Source organism: Typopeltis vanoorti, chromosome 4 (assembly GCF_054136105.1).
Source record: "Typopeltis vanoorti isolate ZY-2024b chromosome 4, IOZ_Tvanoo_1.0, whole genome shotgun sequence".
In the NCBI taxonomy this organism is placed as follows: Eukaryota; Metazoa; Arthropoda; class Arachnida; order Uropygi; family Thelyphonidae; genus Typopeltis; species Typopeltis vanoorti.
The window spans coordinates 94,204,580-94,228,678 of record NC_143552.1 but is presented as its reverse complement, the minus strand read 5'-3'; the positions used below and the strand labels follow the sequence as shown (position 1 = coordinate 94,228,678).

At 35.4% G+C, this 24,099-nt stretch overlaps 1 protein-coding gene across 5 annotated transcripts in view; it reads right to left on the bottom strand.

The window, feature by feature from the left end:
• LOC150107502 (focal adhesion kinase 1-like) overlaps window positions 1-24,099 on the bottom strand; it is a 496,861-nt gene that overhangs the window by 63,311 nt on the left and 409,451 nt on the right. The gene's annotated exons all lie outside the window — the stretch shown is intronic.

The following is a 24,099-nucleotide window of genomic DNA, read 5'->3' as shown; positions in this document are numbered from 1 at the left end:
ATTAGGTTCCGAAATCGTTTTTTTAAAGATTATATAAACAATGACATCCAACAAAAATATATTTTTATTTAATTTGGGTAAGTTAAGAAAACATATAAACTATGAAACAAAATATATAGTGTACACTTATAAAAATATAAATTGTACGTAAACTTCATTGCTTATAATGCATAAATGTTTTAGGCAAAATAAAATAAAGTGCATATTTTAATTGTCATCACTGTGTTCAAAACTAAAAGAACATAGATGTTCTTTATTAATGAGTGGCCGGACGTCGACATCACTTGAAATCTCTTGAACATCATTTGCATAATTTTCATTGCATACTTCGGCTGGTTTAGTTATCAAGAAGTCAGTAATAAGACCTTGCTTACTACTACTACTATGCTGCAATTTTTTATTAAGTTCATAACACAGAGCTAAACAAATATCCAATTGTCTCATGAATTTTCCGGAGCGCTCCATTGAGAGATCATTATCCATAAAATAACTTTCTTGGCAAGTTCAATTGTTCTGCTAATTTCTTTAAACTGAATTCTTTAACAGATTCATCGCAATCGGAATTTTTGGCAGAACTTTCCTCATTTCGATGTCATCTATTAATTCTACCAGTTCCTCCTCATTTAAATCTATTTCCCCATCAATTAATTTACTAATTTCGTTTTCAATCATATCGCAAAAGTGCTCTAAGTGGCCATAACTATAAAAATAATTTTTTCACATAAAAAAGCATCGCATATTGTATGTAACTCACCAGAAAATAAAGTGCTCAGCTTGAGATTAACACACTTATGATTTTTAATGAGCTTTTCTGGCAGAAAACAAAGGCAATTTTCAACAATAAGCACTTTATACGGTAAACAATTGACATACGTGTGCTAAAGGGTATTTTCCCTAATATAAATTTGCTACTTATAACTACATGTGCGAAATGGGCAGACACAAATTTAACGAAATTTGTGTCTGCCCAAATGAAATTTAATTTTTAAGTCGCACGTTGAAAAATATATGAAAAGATAAAGGTTACTACAGTTTGTAGACCGTCTTATATCGAAACCGCGTTGTATAAGTACCGCGTTCAACAAGGGATACTACAATTTGTAGACCACGTTATACGAGGGTTACCTGTACATAGTTTTTAAGGTTTCGTTTTCTTAAATTTTTCAATTGGTCAGAATTATAAATATTTAACTTACACAACTTTTTTTTTTCTTGTGAGTGCTATAGGGATCATTGAAAATCAACTACTAAAATAAGTATATTATTTATGAAACATTCTTAGTTTATTCATTACTAAACTTAAGTTGGAACTTTACCTGAAGATACTGTAACATACACCACTTTTCATTATTACAATAGAGAACCACTAGATGAAAAGCCCCATTTTAGAATTAGTTTCAATATTAAAAAGAGGTATTATATCTATTTATTTACTACTTTCCTTTTTAAAACATACTGAAATTACTATACAGATAAATCAGTTTCAAAGTCCCATTTTAGAATTCAACTACAAATGACTCACTATAGCAAATAAATATCAACTAAGAACTATAGTTTGTTATGGTGGATGCTTGCTACAGTGCATTTCTTTAACTATAGAACTGATCTATGGGTTTTGGTAAGGATTTTTCAGTAGTTTGATACATTTAAGATCAACTGTAGTTTCAATAACCAGTATGTGTAGAATCTATATAGTAGTTTAAAACATAATGAAGCCTACTTGGAGACATCACCTCTCATTATGTTTTAAAGAGCTAAAAGAAGCTAAAATTAGTAATTTTCACATTTACTAAATAATCAATTCCAAAGGCATCAGTTTGTTACTTTCCTGTCTATCTTTTTACAAGGTTAAATTGCAGCATGCACTTTATTTATCAAAATACTAACAAATGTTTGCTGTGAACATTTGTTATTTCCAAGAGTATATAGTTCTATTTTAATGCTCAGAATCAATAAATTCTGAAATCCCTGAAGAACAGTTGTTGTTACTATTGGAATTACAACCAAAATAATTACGGCTATGAGGATAATATTATGTCTACTAATTATGTGTGTTCAACTGGTTTGCCTATTCTGTGGGATGATCTGAATAATAGCCTCATCCCAGCTAATGGGATAATTGCAATGTTTAACCAATTTTTATAATATGTGCATATTTATTTAGGAAGGATGGACATAATGGGAGAGGAGGAGGGAATGCTGTTAATGATAATGGATGACTTGAATTCAGTTAGTTGAGATCTGACTGTAATACCAGTAACAGTTTTTCAGGTAGCAGTGAGTATGTAGCCAACTGGTCTGAGGTGGTCTAACAAGATCAAATAATTAGCGAGGTGTTATTACTGACCTAGTGGACTGGTTGCTAGGGGTGAAGAATTGCATCATCAGATGAAGACAATGCGTGTAAAAAAAAAAAAGAGTACTCATAATGAGGGACTTTAATCCAAACACTGATTGGGTTGAAATATAGCTGAAATATTTTAATTCTATAAGTTCTCCATTGAGACTACAGTTGATATTTCCACATTCCTGCTCATTTTCACACCACCGTTACAGCAGTTATTCAACATGAGAACTCGAGACTCATATGGAATTTATTTATAGTACAACACATCTACATGAAGTTCACAGCTGAGTTGAATATTCCCCGTTTTGATATCAGGTTTAATGTCATTTTCCTTTGTAATGGGATGATCCATATAGATGATGAATAACAACAGAGCTAGTGTGCACCCATGTCCTACACCTGATGTTACGTCAAACTATTTTCCTTATCTCCTTCATTTCTAATCGCTGACTTACAATTTAAATGTAGATCATATCTTGCTCTGTTATAATGTCCCATTTACTCCATATAACTAGAGTTTTGCATAGCATTTCTCTTGGTACTTAATTAAATGCCTTTCCCAGATTATACAAGACTTAAATTTGAATTTCAATTTCAAATTAACTATGCAGTACGAGTATTCATATTTATAAATTTAGGGACACAAAAACAGGTAGTACAAGTGATTGGTGAACTGGCCTATAGACTTAAAATGAAGATTGAAATCTATGCATCCACTAACACCAAGCCTATATGGTGCTCCTAAAGTACACAAAAATGGAATACCACTACGCCCGATTGTAGATGGTATCAATTCATCCACTTATCTGTTATCTAAACACCTGGCAGACCTCCTCAAACTACATGTCCATAATTCGATACTTATATACAAAATTCGCAACGTTTCGTAGAGAAACTGAACAACATCTCAATCTCCAATACGGATCTACTCGCCAGCCTAGATGTTACATCTCTATTCACTAACATTCCTGTGGAGGAAGTCATCAACATTTTAGGAAGTTTGCTCCCACAAGATATTACTTATCTGTTCCGTCATTGTTTAACATCAAACTTTTTCATATGGAATAAAACCATATATCAGCAATTGACTGGCCTTGCAATGGGTAGCCCCCTCTCTCCATCTTGTGCTGATCTCTTAATGGAGGATTTTGAAAGTAAAATCTTATCTCACGTAGACCCTAAACCCATAGTATGGTGGAGATACGTGGACGATATCTTTATTGTTTTGAACCACACAAAAAAAAGGACCTGTTAGACTTTCTAAACAAGATCAACTCTTTACACCACACAATCAAATTCACTCTAGAACTTGAAAAATATAACCAATTACCATTTCTGGACAAATTAATTAAGAAGCTAACGAATGGTGGTATCAACCTCAGTTTTTTTTTTTACTGCAAACCTACCAATACAGGACGTTATTTACATTTCACTTCCTCCCACCACATTTCTCAGAAACTTAGCATTGTACACACGCTGAAGAAACGTGCCTCTTCCTTACAACAGATCGACAAGATCTCCAGGAAGAACTATCCCTGATATCTAACAACCTTACCATGAATGGATTTCCTTGAAGACTCGTCCACAAGATACTTTTCTCTGACTCCCCACAAAGACCACGAGATGGCATACGTTATATTTCTACCATCGTCATTCCATACTTAGGGACAGTTTCGAATAAGATTGCAAGATGCCTTAGACCACATAAAATAAGAGTGATCTTTAAACCTACAGAAACGATTAGGCAATTCTTAAGATCTCCAAAAGATAGTCATCCTTTCTTCAAATATGCTGGAGTTTACAACATACCCTGCTCGTGCGACTTGAATTACATCGGCCAGACTTCAAGGAGCCTTGAAATTAGGCAAAAAAATAACAGAGAAGAAAAATCGGGCTTAGCTTTTCATTTCTCAAGAACGAACCATATCATAGTTCATAGTGGGATAGAAGCACAATTCCTTACATAGAGGAGGACTTCCGCTCCCGAATTTTTAAAGAAGCCACAGCAGTTGCCTGCTGTATACAAAACCTTAACAGGAACCAGGGACTAATCTTGCTGATCTGGAAGACCCTTATTAGATCTCTTAACTCATCAGAACTGAATTACAATGCCAACTATAGAACATTCCTAAATAACAAGTGAGATCATGCATGTATTGTATGCGCTCTGTTCTTTGTCTAATATAATTGGAATTGGTTGATTATAGTTTGTAACAGTTTTTTACTTTTTAGTGCCTTACATCAGTTATGTACCCTGAAGATGCCAACAGCCTTAGTTGGTGAAACTAGTTGGTATAACATAGTTGTTTATTATATGCACTTGATCAATATAGTCCCATTAGAAGTCATTCCAGGTAGTACAAGTATTGTTTTCCTTTCAGTTGATCATGAAGAAGAAAAGTGAACTGGACAGAGAATGTTCTATCACTAAGTTCTTCTATGATCAACTAGCTTTTCCAATGATGTTTCACAGGTGCCATGGTTCAGTATCATTTTTTCCACTCACAATGTTACATCGTATTTCAAATGGTTGTTGTTATTTGAAAGTATGGCCAAAGCAGATAAAGCTATGAGGCCAATGCACTGTCTGTTAACTGCAGGTGTTCTTAACAGTTTGCAGGATGAAATAAAACCTGCCATCTCTACAGGAGACTAGCTAACCCACTGTGTTTCCAAAAGGAAATTTGTCTTTCTAGTATAATGCAATATTTAGAGCAAGTCAGTGTGACATCATGCCACATTGTTTGTGAAGCTTCACATGAAATTATGCTTATTCTACATGCAAATTTTTGTTCAGCCTCTGATTAGCAATAAGAATACCGTGGAGAGAGTGCAAAGGAGAGTTAGAAATGATATCAGGATTGTGGAATAGTGATTATAAAGACATAGAGAATTTGTAGACAGCTATGACCAACTATTTCTTTGGTCCTCTGGTTTACGTAGTGAGCAGACTGCACCCCCCCACCTCCTTTTTTTTTTTTTTTTTTTTTTAAAAAAAAGAAAAAACATAAATCTGTACCTGTCATAGAGTAGTAGTACATGAATTTCATTGCCTTTGCTTTTGAAAGCTGGAAATAGCTTTAAAAAGTTCTTTGTTTTATCTCTAGAAGATGGTTACTGGATTATCTAACCATTAACCCACCCTAGTACTAATGTACCAGAGGCTTTACTTCAACCTTTGTGGGTGGAATTATGTTAAAACAGCAAAGCAAGCAGACAATTCACTCATTTTATAATTTTTTTTAATGTCTACATAACATATATTGTAAGAAAAACACAGTAAACCCTATTTTTTTTCCCATTTTGCTAACAGAAATGCAAAATGTTTAATCCTTTTCCATGACTGAAGCACATGCATGCATGCATGCACACATACAGTCAATTTTATGGTGCTATAACCATATGTTAAGTATACATGTGGTTAGAGCCATATGCATGATTAACGTATGGTAAGATAACATAATTCTATCTCAAGCAGACAATTAAAATATTTAAACAAAACATGCATATCATGTTTTCTGAAGCATAATCCAAAATGATAAAATATAACATAACATTCAAAAATAAAATCTACAAATGCACTTATTAATAAAATATGAACAAACAGATTATACAGCCAATGAGGATCAGTAGTATCTTTGAATAGCTACATATTATGCAAGTAAATTCTTTCAAATTTTGACTTCCAATGCATGTAAGTAGTCAATTCTAAACTAATTTATGATTCTATTACATATACTAGACAGCAAGAGGCAAATTAAGCGAACTTTAGTATGTAGTCAGGAAGTATCATATACCCATACAGCAAACAGTCTTTACTCCTATTGAAAAAATTCTCAGCACTACTAAGATCAAATCTGTAAAAAGTGGTTTTCTACGAGATTCCTTATTTTGGTCAAATCAGTACAGTCATACCCCGACTTATGCGAATTCGGAGTTACGTGGTTTCTTATATGTACATATTCCTGTCCTGCTTCACGCCTCACCACTAGTCGTATCTTTCCGGTGCCGGCCACATTTGCCAGTGTCGCACATGCCGTGAACAAGCACTGACATGTTTCGCGCAGTCTCCATTCATACACGATTTTTATAGTCTACAAACCTTGCAATTGTTTAATGTAATGCTCTTGATAAAAATTTTATCACATAAAAAATAATAATGTCGCCCAAAAGAAGCAAGTCCGATTCTTCTACAGCTAGCAAGAAAAGAAAAACATTGACTTTGGAAACAAAACTGAACATCATTAAGGATTTTGAAGGCGGAATGAAAATTTGTGAGCTAGCAAAGAAGTTCGATCTACCGGAATCCACAGTAAGAACAATAATAAAAAGAAAGGTTTACAGATTCGAGGAATGAATTGTAACCACAAGGCAAGGAATAAAAAATCATTAGCTTGCTATGAAGAAATTTTGCATGACAAGAAAAAGACATTATGCCATCAGACAAATTTATTAGATTTTATCAAACCATTGACATTGAAATAACTTTCTTTTTTTTATGTACGAAAAACTACAATCATGATTATATTTCTTAAAAAATATAGGTATTTTTATAAACCTTTGGTCTCAATTGTATGTTTGTATATATAAATTACATGCAAAATTACACCCCGAGTTACGTGAATTCCACTTACGCGCTTTTTTGTTGGTTCCACCTACCGCATAACTTCGGTGTATGACTGTATATCATTTTACTGTCTAAGGAACAGCGAAGTCCTAAAGACTAAATAAATTAAAAGTGGTAGCAGATTTGAACTAAACATGACTGACTTGATTATCTTTCTCAAGTAATTTATGATACAAACAACATCAGATATAGACAACAATTTATGATTAATAATGAACTAGTACATTGGTGTCCAAAACCTGAGGACAAACTATATTTTTACCTACATATGAAAGAATTTTCATGACTGCAGCAGCCAAATGTGGACAAATTTATTGCCAGCATACTAATAAATTATATTACACAAAGAATGTGTTATAAATTTAATACAAATTAAATTGCAATACATTTCTGGCAAAAGTTACAAATTTCCTAAGGATGTAGTTAAGGAATTAATGTATATTGCTTACAGAAAATTACGCAGAGAGACATTTCAGGAGTTAATGAAGCAAACTGGCCTACTTCTTCTTCAGAGCAAGGATAAGGCCTTGTTTGTTTTCTGGAAGGGAATTTCAAGAGCAGCAATGCATCTCCCTATTGCATTCCAAACATGTTCTATGGGGTCGAATGGAGAGCATGCTAGACAATCGATTCGATCAATATCCTCGATCTCCACTGCTTGTGTACAATGTGGTGTGACACTGTCATTCATAAAAATGAATTCTTCGCCTAAGGAACAATCGAACATAACTTTGAAGAACTTTGTTGCAATATTGTTCACCAGTCATAATCCCCCTTTTTCTCACTTATAGCTCAGTGCTTCCATTAAATATATTTATTCCAAACTATATTTTTATCTATATATGAAAGAATTTTCATGACTGCAGCAGCCAAATGTGGACAAATTTATTGCCAGCATACTAATAAATTATATTACACAAAGAATGTGTTATAAATTTAATACAAATTAAATTGCAATACATTTCTGGCAAAAGTTACAAATTTCCTAAGGATGTAGTTAAGGAATTAATGTATATTGCTTACAGAAAATTACGCAGAGAGACATTTCAGGAGTTAATGAAGCAAACTGGCCTACTTCTTCTTCAGAGCAAGGATAAAGCCTTGTTTGTTTTCTGGAAGGGAATTTCAAGAGCAGCAATGCATCTCCCTATTGCATTCCAAACATGTTCTATGGGGTCGAATGGAGAGCATGCTAGACAATCGATTCGATCAATATCCTCGATCTCCACTGCTTGTGTACAATGTGGTGTGACACTGTCATTCATAAAAATGAATTCTTCGCCTAAGGAACAATCGAACATAACTTTGAAGAACTTTGTTGCAATATTGTTCACCAGTCATAATCCCCCTTTTTCTCACTTATAGCTCAGTGCTTCCATTAAGCATAATGCTTCCCAGTACTGCCATATCTATTGCTTTCAAGAACATTCTCATGATAGTAAGCAGTACCACTTTTATGCCAGATCAAGTGTAATCTAGAATTGGAGGTAAGACTAAAACGACTCATCTGTAAAGAGCACATTAGCCCATTGGAGTCTTATCCAATTTTTATGGATATAATACCCCTGAAAACTTGTTCTATGATGAGCTGAGAATAAAGGAACGGCATACTACAGGCCTTATAGGCCTATTTGTTGCAGATGTCTTGCCACAGTTTGTCAAGATATCCATATACTTGTACTTGAATGGAACAGACTTGCAAGCTGTTTACTAATGCTCCTGTTTACGACTCCTGTCTCCATTTCAGACCAATGGAACACATTCCATTAGTTTGAAATGCTGCCAAGAGCTTAGAGATATAGCGCAATGAGAGATAAATTCTGCAGCCTTCTTCAAGCTTTCCAATAATTCTTCCCTGCGTGAAATCAACTAGATGATGTCTTTGAGACATTACATCGCAATGGTATCGGTTGATGGATAGGAAGAATATCAAGATTGTATGGGAAGCATTTAAAAATACATAAATGATGTAGTATCAGAATATGTCACAAGAGTTCGAAGAATAAATAGGGTAGGAGTTGAATGGATGTGTAATCTTATCAAGCAAGAGATTCATAAGAAAAATATGATGTGGAAGGAATAGCTTGTGCATAAGGATGATGATGACCGTTATGAAAATTATAAGCAGCAGACCAGAAGCTTCACAACTGTTGTATGGAAAGCTAAGTCTGAGTATGAAAAGAACTGGCTCTGCAAGCTAAAGACAGCCCCAAAGAATTCTACTGCTATGCTGCAAATAACAGAAAGAATTAATATGAAAGAATAACTCTACTGAATGCAGATGGCCATGAGGGTAAGAAAAGATGCAGAAGAGGTGTATGCAAGTTACAAACTTACTCTCACTACTATCTCTTCACTGGATAAAGAAACTAATGTTTATGAGGAGGAGGTATTAGAGTTGTTACACAAACTGAATAAGAATTCAGCAATAGGAATTGATGGGGTTTCACAGCACAGATGCTAAAAGTCTTCAGCTGAACTATTCTTTTGACTAAGCTATATAATTTGAGCCTCAGAACGGGCAAGATTACTGAAGTGGAAAGAATGTATGGTAATCCCATTGCACAAGGATGGTGCAAAGAATGATACAGCTAACTATCGACCAATTAGTATCTAAGGAGTGGTGGTAAAGATTTTGATAAAGTTGGTAGGCTCGCAATTAGAAATGGGTTGACTCAAGGAAGGACATGTTTTAGCAACTTGCTCACAATCTATAATAATGTCACCATTGAACTAGACAAGGGGAATGGATACACCATGATAGACTGTTGCATAAATTGGAGAATATGGGTTTGGATTATAAAACATTAGCGTAGATAAGAGTATGTTTGACTGACAGATATCAAAAAGTAGTATATGAGGGATGTGAGTCTGCAAGATTTAAGGTAAACGTTGATGTATCACAAGGATCAGTCCTTGGTCCACTGTTATTCAATCAATACGTTAATGACATTGGGAAGGATTTGGCAGGTGACATACGGCTATTTGCTGATGATGCGGTACTTGCAGAATGATTTAATAGGCTGGAATTGGGCATGGCAAAATGGATGTCAGAAATGTAAAGTCAAGCACTTTGGTGTGATTAGATATCCAATGTCATATTATATTGGTGGAATTATGTTAGAAGAAACTAATCAAATTAGGGATCTTGCAGTGCTAGTAGACAGGATTGTGGAATACTGATTATGAAGACAGATTGAGATGTAGACTGCAGACACTAGCAAACAGAACAAAGAGGGGTGATATGATTAAGACTTACAAACTTCTGAAAGATTCATACAGGATTTTAGTTGATGGAATTTTTCATTTTATGGAGGGCAGGGAAAGGAAACAAAAGGGCATCCTTGAAAGCTGAGAATGAATGCTTCCAAGAAGGAGGGGGGGGGGATCTAGATTTTTCTCAGATTGAGTGGTGTGTAATTGGAATGGATTGCCATTGGATGTTGTGTGTGCAGGCAGTGTAAATGAATTTAAGAACAAGTGGCAATGTATGATGGCTTCCCTCCATGAGTCCGTGACTACCTGTAGGTCTCTCTTAATAATAATAATAATAAATATATTTAAGCCATCCTTGGAAAAAAAAAAACACACCAGAAGGATGTCACACCAGAATCACACTAAATAATGTTCTGTCTAAACCAACTTGATTATAAGAAAGTGAAACAATGACCATAAAAAAGAAGACTGAAAAACAGATTCAAATAGCAGAAATGAAATTTCTCAGAAAAAAACAGCTGGAACAAGTGGGATCATAAAACACATAAAGAAATTTTCAATCCCTGAATACAAAACCAATTAAATGAACTACTATATAAGTAAATATAAACAAAAATGGTTGGAACATCTAAACTGAATGAACGATAGCAGACTGTCAAAAATACAGATATAAAATAATTGGAAAAAGAGGAATTCAAAGATAAGAAAGTGATGGCATAAGACTAGAACAGGAGACTTGGTCTAAAATCCATGATAGGAAGGTCTGATACAAAAAAAAAAAAAAAAAAAAAAATCACAACACAGTTCCTACTTTCACTGGATTGCTAAATAATTGATAAATACCAAACACAATCCAAAAATCTTCCTCCTCTGATAAATAAGTGGCATATATAAGTCTAAAAATCTGTATATTAAAACAAATGAAACATTTTTAGCAGTGCACAAGATAATAAATAAATAAGAACATAAACAGATATAAAACTCAGTGCAGAAAAACAAATGTAAAAGATGTGTAGAAAAAATTCATAATAAACCAGGTTTTAAAAGCATATATAATGAATTAAATTCATAAAACTAATACATACATAATTTATCTAAGATGGTAAACAATGATAATCTGTAAAAAAATTGAAAAACTGGAGTGACACTTGATGAATATGATAAAATCTGCCTCAGCGTGCAGGCTCAGACAGATTATGAATGTGACTAAAATAATTACTGTGCTCATTGGCAAAACAAAGGGTTAATTAAAGTAAGAATGGTTAATGAAGGAATGTATAAGATGACTGACCTATGCAAATTCGAACAAGAATAACTTCTTCTTTGTGGTCCCTGCATAGACTAGACAACTATAATTTAATTTCAGGCTTGATTAGATAAAGCTTATTATTGGTCTCTCTATTCCATGAGATAAAAGTCTGTCTTATGATCTGCCTGTAATCAGTGCATGGGACAGGCAGATGGTAGAAGATTGAGAAATGAGCTGACCCAGATGCAGCATCTTCAGCCTGATTTCCCTTAATCCATATGTGACCTGAAATCCAACAGAGCATGCATCTAAGTGTGGCTCCCACATAACTGACAGAAATTATGTTGGATTCGAGAAAGAGCTCTGGATGTTCTGCAGCTCTTCAGGAATCTTAACATTATGCAACTTTGGTAGTGATGCAATCCTATGTATTTTAACCACCTCACCAGCCATTATGGATCAAATACGCATCCTCATATGCTTCATATCCATCATATATTTCAATGTAATAACAATAGTATTACAATTTTAATATGCGCTTTGCATCCATGATAAACTTGACGTCTATAGACATCTTGGCTGGTAGCGTGGTTAATGCATGCTTTATTGCACCCAATTCAGCAGTAAAGTTGTTACATTCTAGTGGGATTTGAGCAGATATTATACTGTCTGGGAAGATAGCAAGATCCCACTAGGATCTCTGATTTTGAACTGTCAGTGCATTTTTGTAACAGGAAGAGTGGAAAATTGTGTAGCTTGCAGAAAGAAAACTCACATTGTGGCATGTATAAATGATACAGTTGAAGTATATTTAGTAGCATCTGTGCTATGTTATCTACCCCAGTATCCAAAGTTGTAAGAGAGCTTATATTTGCAAACAAAGGGTCATATGGCAGTTTGATGGGTGATATACATTCTCCCACACCACAGACAAAAAATAATTAGTCACATGGGATGATCTGCTAAGGATTTTATTTTTGTAACATATAATAGACAGCTTTTGACAAAGTGTCAAAGGTGGTTTATTTGCTTTGATGTACAAACTAGGGATCAGTGAAGTTCAAAATGCTCCAGTTGCAATTCTTATGGCTTGATGGTGGACATGGTTTAGCCATCATACAGTACTCTCTGTTGCTCTCTGGAAGAAGCACAGACTTAGGATCCATAATCAAGAGGTCAGACCTAATCAGTGTCTTGTAAATCAAAGCAAAGGACATCTATCAACAGATTAAGAGGTGGAAGATAGGGTGCAAAGAATATTCACTGCTTTATGGCACTCATCTCACAAGTGACATATGTGAAGGAGGAAACTAAGTTTGTCAAATATGAGCCCCAAGACCTTGGCTTCAGGTGCAACTGGGATTAAAGTTTATCCTGGTCTGATTTCTGAGTGAGAACCACATCTGAAGCAAAAATACACACAAGCTCTCTTCTGCAGCGGAAATCTGAACCCATGTGCAGCACCCATTTTGGAAGATATTCAATGGCCTATTGCAGCTGTTTTAATATGACCCTCATAATACATGAATGACAGAAGACGGTAAAGCCCTCCATATAGAAGGCATTACTTACAGTTGGAGGAAGTTGTTTGATTATTGAGTTAATCTTGTCTGCAAAAAAGTGTAATGCTTAAAACTGACCCTTCTGGGACTCTCCTATTGGGGGGGGGGGGGAGAGAGAGAGAGCAGTTCCCACTTAGACTTGGAAGATTTGGTGGTTGGGTTGGATAAAAAGTACTTGATGAAGAGAGGGAGATTCCCTCTGAGACCAAAGTTGTATGAGTTTTTTAATATTCCAAATCTCCAAACAGTGTTGTATGCTTTTTCCATATCAAAGAAAAACCAATACTAAAGCCCACATTTTGCTTCCAGCTGGACTAGATGATTGGTTGTTGAATAACATTTATGGAAGCCAGACTGTGTTCTAGGGGGAAAAAAAAGGTTGCTTCACTCCAGAAACTATAAAAGATGAGTTAACCTATTTCACAGAATCTTGTACAGGCAGCTGGTCAGACCAATTGGATGATAGCTTATTAGGGATTTTGGACTGTTCTCTGGCTTAAGCAATAATAATAGCCTTTTGTCAGATATATGGAAATCAGTTCTCCCAGAAAATTCTGTTGACAAGATGCAGCAGCTGATCCATGGTGAGCAACAGATGTTTAATTATCTCAATGGATATGACCTGGTACAAGAGGAGTTGGATAACATTTAAGCAAAGCAACCTTCATTTCTTCTTTCATGAACAGCCTGTTGTATCTTTCAGTACTGCTTGAAGAAAGGAAAATTTGCTGTTTTCTGCTTTGGATTTTTAGGCAATGAACTTGGGGTATAAGAGAATGCTGATGATGTTTTAGCAAAAAATCTTCCCAAGTGTCATACATCCATTATGTTTCAGGATGGCGAGTTGGTAGGAATATATGCCTTTCATTTTCTGGATTCTGTCCCAGACTACTGCTGGTTGATCTTGTTATAGAAAATGTATACTGGATTCAGGATTCCTTCTGGCACTAATGATGGATGTGTTCTTGCTCAAATTCAATCAGTCTGAAAGTTATGAAGTTTTTTTGTTGTGGGGTATCTGCAAAAAATACTATATGTTTTCTTTGCTGCTGTGCAATCATTCACCAGCTAAGTTAGGGAAATGTGGAACATCAACTAGAGGTTTTAGGAATTGCAGCTGTTACAGCTTGTATAATACACTCTTGTCATGTGGTTTACTGCTTTAATGATTGGGGATTAGCTGAATGTCACAGAATCAAATTTTGATAAAGTAGAGGTCGGCAAGTAAGCTTGCTCAATTTTCCATCATGATATCTGTGATGTAGTACATGGTTGTGAAGTCATCAAAGTCATCTTGAGAGATACTTATATGCTGCTATTAAGTGGGACTTGGTGGAAGACAAATATGGTTGCCCACAAGAATGGCAACTAATCCCTCATCTTCTTATGAAGAATAGTTACATTTTACAATGCCAGATCATCACTTAGTTTCAGATATGTTTTCTGTAAGTAGAAGCATATTGGTTAATACTTCTGCAAGATAGCCTCGATGTCATCGATGTTTTTTGATGGAATCTATGATAATTTCCTTGTAGAAATGTTTTTTTTTGGTGGTATTATCTGGTTTCCTATTGGATGGTTTTCATTAGCCTTTGATTTTTTTTATTTTTAAAAATTGCGGACAGCCAGTTGCTATCATTTCTTCTTCATCAGGTAAAATATCCAAGATCATTAAATTGGACCTCTTCTAAGGCACTAAATATATTAATTGTTTTATGTTCTTCTGTGGAAGTGGAGGTATCCATGCCATCTGATAACGAACCATCTATTAAAGGGTCTGGAGGCATGTCTTTTCCCACAAGAATGCCAACTAATCCCTCATCTTCTTATGAAGAATGGAGCATGTTCCATTATTTTCTAGTTAGTGGATTCTCATGTAGTGCAACCATTTTTGGCATGTCCTTTGGAGTGACCCATATCAATTTTTCTGTTTTACATACTCTAAAAAGACAGCAAGCAAATCATTCCACTTAGGGATGTTGCAAGTTATGAGAAGGCAGGATCGACATACGTATCAACATTCCCATCCTTCCAACTTTGACATACTCAGGAGTACACAGAGCATTTTGGTGTTTTGCTCTTACAGTGTCCCTGTTCTCATGGTCTTTACTGCCACATCAGGCATAGATGGCAAAGCCATGACAGGCAGTTTGAGAATGGCCATATTTATGACATTTGAAACAGCACAAAGGTTTTGGTATGTACAGTCTACCTGGGGAATTTAGATATTCTGCTTTCAGTGATTTAGGTGTGTTGAAAGTAAGGATGATGTTCCTGTTGGGAACCAGGTGACAATCCCTAATGAGTATTCTCATTGCTGTTACTTACTCCTTGGTCTTTCATTTCAGAGCAGATTGTTCCATGAACATCGAAGAGATTCCACTCTGATATTACTTCTCAAGAACGGTCCAAAGCTTTGTGTGTGTGTGTGTGGGGGGGGGGATACCATGACTGGTATTTCCTAGATGGAAGCTGCTCCGAGTGTCTGTGCTGTTTCTACAAAAAATGTCATCTGAATGGAGTTTCTTCAGTGATTTTGAGGATCTTCCAATCCTTCCAAACCCTTCTGGATGAAGAAGGATGACAAATTCCTGAGTAAACATTCTTCTGTTAAATGCAGTATTACAAAAAGAGGTTGGTATATTCATTGCTGCCTCTGATGTTTTTTTTTTGCTATATTTTGTGTTTCTATGGTTTCTGGACATTACTGGGGTTGTTGAAGTGCCCTGATAAATAAGAGATGAAAAATTATTCATTCTCAATGGGAGTTTCATTCAGTACTACCAAAGCTCCCCACCCACCTTGGAGACACACATTGTTGCCCACTCTCTGGCAAGCAATGACTGACAATTGGAAGTAGAATGTCAAGACTACCCCAGACCATGGGGAAGAAGACTTACTCTAACACTACTGACCCTTGCAGGCAAGGGTCAGTAGTGTTAGAGTAAGTCTTCTAGCCAATATGATCCTGGCCAGGATATCCAGGACTGTCCATCTGGTCAAAGTAGTGCAAAACTATCAGGCTTCCCCACCCTTTTCTGGATGATCACAGGTTGTACCACACAGCAACAAGACATTGGATCCTAGTGATGCTGGTCTGGAAGACACGACAGTAAAAAAAAAAAAAAAGAACTCAGAAGAAGTGGAGCAAAGAACATGGGGAGAAAAGCATACAAAAGAATAAGAAGGAAAGGGGCCAGTACCATCACTAGGAGGTTCCCTCACCATGAATAGGTGCCTCACATGGAGGGGAGAACCTATATGCATCTCCAATTTCTTGATCTTATTGCCAAGACTGACTTGCATCAGCAAAGAAATGAGATATATTCAGAAAAACTGATTTTAATTAACTCTAAATCATATTTTGTGGTTAGAAAAAAGTAGAAATTTTCTTGTAAATATGATAATCATACTCAGATTTTTATCACCCCTTTAAAAACTGGCAATTAATATATGTGGTTTGCTAAAATATTAGAAAATATATTCTTTTCTCTTCCTCCCTCAATTCAACAGAAGTGGTGAAGCTGAATAGTTTTTTAGTAGGTGACACCTCCAGGGAGTCCAAAGACTCATTGAGGATGGGCACCTACTCTACAATCCTCTCTTCCCACCAACTACAACTAACCGCAACTACACCAATGCAATTTACCGCCCACCACCATCACTAGTATTTCCACAGACAATCACAAACATCCATGCCCACGGTGGGATTCAAACCTGCAGCCTTTCAGCTGGAGAGCAGATATGCTAACCACAGTGGCATATAATTTGAAAAGTATAAAATTCCTAAAACACAAACATTATTCAAAAAAAAAAAAAAAAAAAAAAAAAAAAAGAATTTGAGAACAGGAACCAAACCTTGGAGATTCAGTGGTAAATCCCAAAGAAAACATTGATTGATTCAGCCAGAGAGGCATGTGGTGAGATTGTCTGCAAGGACAGAAAAATCAGAATTCCATGGTGGACACAGGAAGTTAAAGAGGCAGCGAATGAAAAGAAGAAAGCATATTGAAAGATCTTAGTGAATAATTCAGCTTATGCTCTTAGAGAATACAGAGACAAATGGAAGAAAGCTAAACACTGTGTAAAACTAGCTAAACAAAAGTCATAGGAAGACTTTGGTAAGAACATAGAAAATAAATATCAAAAAGGTGGCAAGATATTCTAGAGGTTGTTGAAGAAGCTCAGAAATGGTGGAAAGAGTGTGTAAAAGGAATTAGAGATGATAAAAAGTGACATGACAACAAGAGAAAAAAGATATCCTTGAAGTATGGAGTAATTACTTTGAAAAATTGCTAAATGAAACTAGCAGCGATGACAGCATAGTGATAAAAAAAACACTCAACAGGCATGCAATCAGGAATACATATCCATACCTGAAGTAGAAAAAGCTATCAAAACCCTTAAATGTGGAAAGGCAATTGGAATAGATGATATTCGACAAGAAATGCCCTAGTATGGAGGTATAAAAGCTTACAGTATATTACTCAGTATATTACTTACACTGCATAGTTCAAAAGGCCTGGACAGAGGTAACAAATCCCAGATGATAGGAGAGTAGAGCTCTCATACTACCCATATATAAAAAGGGGAAATAAAACCGAATGTGAGAATTACAGAGGAATTTTCCTATTTAAGTGTTCCGGGTAAGATTTATTCAGGTATACTTGAGAAACGGTTGAAAACAATTGTGAAAGAAAAGCTGGGTGAAGAACAAGCTGGATTCAGGCCAAATAGAGGATGTCAGAATCAGATCTTCACTTGACGACAAATAGTGGAGAAATCATGGGAATATAACAAAGATCTGAATTTAAGTTTTGTCGATCTGGAAAAGGCAGATGACAAGGTGCCAAGAGAAATGCTACAGTTGTATGGTGTCAATGGGGCATCATATCAAGCAATACTTAGTCTTTATTTAAGCAGTTAGAATTGGAGGAAGTACAGGAAGATGATTTAAATGTTAAATCTGGTGCCAGACAAGGATGTACATTATCTATATGGATCACATTATGAAGGAAAGTGGTATTAAACCTGATATTGAAATTGGAGATGTTAATCTCAGTTCTTTACTTTATGCAGCTAATGTTATACTTCTAAATAAATCTGCTACAAGTCTGCAAAATTCCCTGACTAAATTGAATAACTGTTATAATAAATTTGGTATGAAAATCAGCAATAGCAAGACAAAAAACAATGAAAACAGGCAGAAGCTGAAAATATCAACTGCATTGTGAATGGAGACCCTATAGAATAAGTAAAACATTTCAGGTACTTAGGCATGATTTTTAGTGAAGACTGTAAATTAAATATGGAAATAGACAACAGAATCAATAAAGTCAATGTGGTAGGAAGTTAACTGAATAAATTTATATGAATAAGAGAAAAATTAGTCGACCACTAAATTAGCTGTATACAAGACAGTGTACAAGCCAATTTTAACTTATGGATTTGAGAGCTGGGTTAAAAATAAAACACTTGACCAAAGACTAGAGACTGCAGATATGAGAGTCCTTAGAAAGATTAGAGGCATGAACAGATGGCATCACTGGCAATATATTAAAAATGAGGATATTAGGAAAGAACTTGGCATTGTCAGCATCCAGGAATCCGTTAGCAAAGCTAATCTCAGGTGGTATGGTCACTTAAATAGAATAGGTGAGGAGAGATTAGCAAAACAAGTGCTCTCTGCTAGGTTGGCAGGAAAAAGACCCAGATTAAGATCAAGATATAGGCGGATTGACACAGTAAAAAGTGCCTTAGAAAGCAGAAATATAAGATTTGATAATGTTAGTCTTGAGAGATAACAGATTGATTTGGAGGAAAACTGTTGATAGGAAGTTAGTAATGATGTTTTTCATGTAGTACTATCATATCCTGTACAACCCTAGTGGGTACATGTCAGGAATTTGATGATGATAATGATAAAATTCCAGGTTTGACGAAGTACTAAGCATTTTGCTGCTCATCTGAAAACATTTATTTGTTTCATTACCAACAATATAAGTAAAACATTTGACTTTGATGCATTATTATTAAAATACAGACATCTCCATGGTGTCTGAAGATGAGACCCACATTAACCATTATTCATACAATAGCTATTTATACCTCTCAAACTCATTTAGTGCCACAGCTCATGAGTACCTCAGACAATCCATTCTACTCATTCAGCACTTTTCAGGCAAAAATTCTCATGTCCTCCAAACTACCAGTCCCTTGCAAAACGCTTAAGAATGAAGAAACTATTAAAGGCTAATCCCTTGTTCTTTCTTGTCCTGTTGAAATTTTTTTTTTTTTTGGATCTGTCCCCAAAAAACTCCTTTAGTAACTCGTGTGTTTCTATGAGATCCATTTTCTTTGCCTATCTGTCAAACTGTAGTCTACAAATCTTCCATCCTTACAGAATGCATTCCACAGGCATCAAGATCATTCGATAAGTTTAGAGGTGAACTGTGTACAGATGTTAACTAGTGAATGCTGGTGTGCTTACATGATTACAGGAATGGAAGTAGCCAGTTCAGTGGAAATGTCCATGAAAGTAATTATAAATTAATTGGCCAAAGGTTGGTCACATTTGGGATATACAAAATATATACAAAATACCCAGTATCTTTGGTCTTACTACTGAGAATTAAAAGACTAAAACCAGCTTGGAGTGTGACCCTTTCCACAACAATACAGAATTGCATTTACTCCTGAGATGGGAAGATTCTGCATGATGGGATACCTATGGTAACTAATAGCAAGTTCAACTGCACTGGTTATAGTGGTTTTACTTGCTCTGCAACCTTTCATTTAAAAAAAAAAAAAATATATATATATATACACACACACACACACACCACACACACATATATATATATAATTTCTTTTAAGTATAACATAGATTTTGGCAATGAAGCACTGCTTTTAGTAAAGACAGCAAATAAAATACAGAAATGGATGAGAGAATAAGTAAGTTTAATAGAATAAGTACGTTAACAAAGTATCAGTACTAGATAGTGTTGCAAACAAATTTTAACATATGAATCTGAAAACTGAGCTGGAAACAAAAGCTATTCAAAGATTGGAGACCATATATATCAGAGTTCTAAGAAAAATTACAGAACTGAAAAAAGCATTCACAAGAGATTCATATTAAAAATGAATACACAGTGTACCAGAAGAACATGACATTATTAGTATTATTTCAGTCATCTCCATGGAATCAAACTCTCATCACAGGACATAGTAACCATTATCAATTCACACACTACCTATCATACTTCTTGAAGTCATTTATTGATGAAGCACCTAGCAACTGATTCTGTCCATTTCACCTCCAAGCAAAAACAAAATCTAGTCCTAACTCTCGTAACTACATTCTTACACAATTTCAGAAGTTCATAGACCTTCAGTCTATCTTCATAGGGAACATTCCACAAACCCGTCACATCCCAAGAAATCCAAGATCAGAACTGCATGCAGTAGTCCAAATGATCTTGTTAAAGCTTTATAATAAAGCCTTTCTATCCTCTTTGTTATTGTGTTCTTCAATATTCAAGTAATCTGATGTGCTAATGCAACATTTGCAATACGCCCTTCTAAACTAACTCCATGTTCACAACTCTTAAATCCCTAGCTTCATCAATTTCCTGCAGTCACATTCCATCCATGTAGTAAAGAGCCAAAGTGATCTTACACAGTCATGTTAAACTGGTAGCTATTATTTTTTGACTATAGTGCCAGCTTATTTAAGTCACCCTGCACCTAGCTTTACATCATTGACAAACAACCATTTCCTCTTAAATCATTTTCTGTAACACTGATATACAAATTAAATAGTAACAGATCAAGTGTGGAGCCCAACAATACATCACAAGTCACCCTACTCCTTCTGAATTTAATTCCTCAATACTTCTCTGATGTTTGTCCATTAGTCATCCTCTTATCCATATCACCACAATCATATCCATCCCCATTTTCTCCAAATTATGTCACAGATTTCCATATGGTATCCTGTCAAATGCCTTTACAAAGTTCAGCAACATCAGTGTGTAGCCTTTTCCTTTATCCCACTCAACTCTTACTTTATTATCAAAAGAGAGCAAATGTCTAAGGCAAGATCTACACTTCATAATCTACACTTCATAAAGCCATGTGTCACCCATAGAGCATGTTACTGTCCACTCAGTCCTGCCAACCTTCTTCAATACCTTAACCACCACTCCTGAGTTAGAGTGGTCTGTAATTTACTTCTGTTTTTGAGCCTCCTTTAAGCAACAAAACTGTTTTGTCTTCTTTCCAATCCCTTGGCACTTCCCAGAGCTAAGGATTAAAATAAACAGCCAGAGGAGCTGCCAATTTCCTTGCACATTCTAGTATGGTATACATGCTGATATCCCATCTAATAAGATATCAGCATGTGTTTTATGAGAATCTCAGTAACTCAATTATTTTGTTTGCTTATGTTACCTCACTACCATCAGCAGTCATTAAAGTATAACTTTATTGACTACTGATGGTAATGGGGTAACATGTTATTCTTCCTTTTACTTGCAACATAGTGAAAGAACTCTTTTGGATTTTCTTTGGTCTCTCATCAGCTAGCTTCCTCTCATAATTAGCCTTGGCCTCCTTAAACACACCAGTCATTCTTCTTGACTGCACTTCATACTGCTCATGAACCAGATAATCACTTTTCTGTTTACATACCCTTCCATACCTGATGCTATGCATCCATCTAACTCCTGATTTATCCTTCAAACTGGATATACAGTGTGACACTGTATAGTCAGGATAAATCAGAAGTTAATCCTTTGCAAAGATCCCTTGACCATCTCTCATATGCTGCTAACTTCTTTTTCTTCCAAATTCTTGTGCCATGTCACTGTTCCCAGCTGGCTGTTCAGATTGTCACAATCATCTGCTTTATAATTCCACATTTACCTCTTCTTATTTGAAAATTCTGCAGGTCTGGCAATCTTCCAGGTCAAAATCCCACAATCTCTCTCTCTCTCTCCCCAGTTGGAGAGAATGTGGCTAAACTGGTTACTGACAACCTCCCTGATGCCATTACAGATCCAGCCATCTCAGACTCCAAATCTCCTTCATTACATGCTATCTCAGGTAATTATCTCTTAGCAGCTGCATAAATTCCACTTCCCCTCCCTGTGATTGCCAATAAATGTCATTCACATTCTTCCTTGCAATCTCTTCTCAGATTATAGCAACAATCAAATGATGCCTGTAACTTTTGGACAAAATGAACTAACCAATGTCAAAAACTCCTCTCCCTTATTCTGAATGCTCCTGGCATTAATATATGTAAACTGCAAGATCCCTTCATCTTACAACACCCCCCCCCCCCACACACACATGCCCTGTGTTCATTATCCCACTCAATTTCAGAACTTGAGAAGCTTCATTCAATATCATGTAATCATTCTCTCACTCACCTCTAGGATGCCTGCATCCATGTATCCTCCCCCCCCCCCCCACTTCCCCACAGACTTGGCACTTCAAAACTCTCACTGAATACATTTTCCAGACACCTAACTCTGAATTCATTCACATACAAACTATCAACCCCAATCCATATATCCACAAATGCAATACCATTACTCTTCAATAATCTGCATTAACTCATTTTCAATTATGACTCTTCATTTCTTGCTTCTATCACATATTTAAGAATGTGTACACAGAGCTGATTTAAAATATCATGAGAAAACAGAATGGACAGTGAAAATTAAAACTATTGAATTTGAAGCAAAAATGGCAGAAAAAGACTCAGAGGAAGGTACAGAAGGATGAAGATAGGTCAATGCAGTTAGGGATATTTTAGAAGATAAATAAGGAAGAGCTGATCAAATCAGAGATCTGACAAATAGTTCACTAGTTTGGAAGATAACTGTTCATTAATTAGTAAGCCAGTAACAATATATAAACTGTGTTGGGTTATCATAAGTTCAGTTACATGCAAATTTAGCTATTAAATTTATCAACTGTCATTAACAGTACAATTCAAGCAAACTTAATTGTCTGTTTAAACCATACTTCTGAATGAACATCAACCACCAACATGAAAAAAATCAAAAATATCAGTTTTTGATTTTTTCTTCTATAAGAGAAGAAACAATGGGTTGTGTGTGATACAAAAAAACATGGGTCATACAGGATTCATTAAAGGAAAATGAATCACACTGTTTAATATACTGAGGTAGCTAAAGCTATTAGTATTGTCTATTAAGTCGTGTGTTTTTTTTACATGAAAACATTACTGAAGGGGGAGGGGATAAAAATTGACCCCCTTCCGCTTCCAATACAAAACTGACTTACTCACCCTTGGCTGAAAAGCTCATAAAATTCACATCCCAGATGAGCTCTGGATATATATATATATATATATTTTTTTTTTTTTTAATATAATGGTTTTAATTCATAACATAAGACATTAAGAAAATAAATAATATATTTATTTACTTAGTTGTTGATATTTTGTTGGTTTTATACCTATCATCTTCAGAGCATGAAGAGTTTGTCACAGTAGGCAAAGAGCAATAATTAGTTAATAGTGGTTAATAGTTTAACTGATCTTAAAATGACTATCCAAAAACAATCTCTCTGATTTTTAATGCCTGTGTAGTACTTTCATCTTCCATCTAATCCTGTGTGAAGGGGTCCAAGGCATGATTTGCTAGTCTGGACTTACCATAAGGATGGTGCCAAATATATTTCTTATGTTCTCCAAGGTGGAAGTCAACATCTTACTAATCTGTCCAGTCAGGTCACTTCATATATTCCTGGATGTGATAAAGTAGAGAGTTGGTACTTAGGTGAATGGTTGAGGGTTGCCAATTTGATATATGGTTTAATTATGGTGTGGAGCTGATATTTATTAAACTCTTTGGATATCTTTTCAGATATATCCTGAATGTAACAGTTCTGCATGTATTAGGCAAGGAGGTGATTTGAGGGGAGTATTTAGTATTTTATCTAAATTTTGGAGGATTATAGCCATTGGCTAAAAAAAAAGTATGAGAAAGATAGATGAGTTCTGTGTTAAGATCTGTATTATCAGAATAGATAGTTCTGGTTCTGTGTTAGTTTTTTCAGG